The sequence below is a fragment of the Capsella rubella genome, unplaced genomic scaffold (genome assembly GCF_000375325.1).
Source record: "Capsella rubella cultivar Monte Gargano unplaced genomic scaffold, Caprub1_0 scaffold_5, whole genome shotgun sequence".
Lineage (NCBI taxonomy): Eukaryota > Viridiplantae > Streptophyta > Magnoliopsida > Brassicales > Brassicaceae > Capsella > Capsella rubella.
Window position 1 is genome coordinate 3,886,309 of NW_006238919.1, and position 1,358 is coordinate 3,887,666.

Sequence of the window (1,358 nt, forward strand, 5' to 3'; positions counted from 1 at the left end):
AGAAATTCAAAAGTATTGCCAAATAAATATATTAAAGATGGTTGAAAATGAATTATCCCGTAATTGGTGTGAAGATCATAGTTAATATATGAGAAAAGTATACATCTAAATATTAATATAAGATATTTAAGGAACATTTTGTTTTGAAATATTATGGATAATTTGATAAATATTTTATATTTAACTTATATTTCTGATTTTTAGGTTAATTTGTTAAACCAATATACAAAATCATACATTAATGTATTTTCCTTAAACAAATTAAGATTAATGTACTTTCCAAAACCGATATTGATGGTTTAATTTGGTAGATTTCGAAATAATATATATGGAAACTGGTATTTAATATCTTTAAATTTTTAGTAAGATCCAATTGAAAAATTTCGGGTTAATTTTTTAAAAAAACCCGACCCAAGAAACTTTTGTACTTCTCTTTTACTATAGTAGGGATAGCCACGAGAAAGTGTTACGCTTGCAATAAAAAGATTTATGAAGTTAAGTGTTGTTTTCTTCCATAGTTATGTAAAAATCATTTCTCATTTTGAGAACTGCTAAATTCTTGTTTATAACTTTTTTTGCCATTTGTTTTATTATAGCTTGAAAAAAGTTTGTTCTAATTCAAAATTAATTAAATTGTAAAATTATATCAAAAATATTATTATAATATTTGTAAAATATTGGTGACCATTGGAAACTAATCCATCAGACTACAGCGTAATTCATCAAATTTAATCATCTGCTTTATAATACGACTTTCTTAAAATCCAAGTGGTAAAAACTGTCTATAGCTTTATAAGTACACAATGAAATGAACGTGTTCCACTATTTTGATGTGTGGAAAAATAACCATAAAACTTTGTTGAGGTTATTGTTTAATTTGGGAGAAAAGGGGAAATTAGAGCATATAGAGAACAAAAGAAAATGAGAAATTAACCATGTAAGTAAACGTTTTAAATATAATACCATTATCTATCCATAGAAATATTCAAAATTAGTTATTTCTACTAACACTATTTCAAATACTTTGTTCACTTAATTAGACCATTTCATCCTTAATTCATTAATTATCATTTTTCTCATATTCATTTTCTTTATTTTTTTCCAGCTTTTTAAAAACTTTGGTCACACTCACATCTACTGTTTTTAGGAGTAGAATCACATAAGATTACATGTGCAATTAAGTTAACATGTATAAATACATATATTAATGTATAAGATATTTGATACTAACCATATACTAATTAGTTTATCACATAATTTATAAATTTATGAGAATTTTTGAGAAATGCCCCTTTTGGTGTAGCTTTTTTTAAAAATACTCATATTTTCTATCAATTTTCAAAATTACCCCTTTTCAA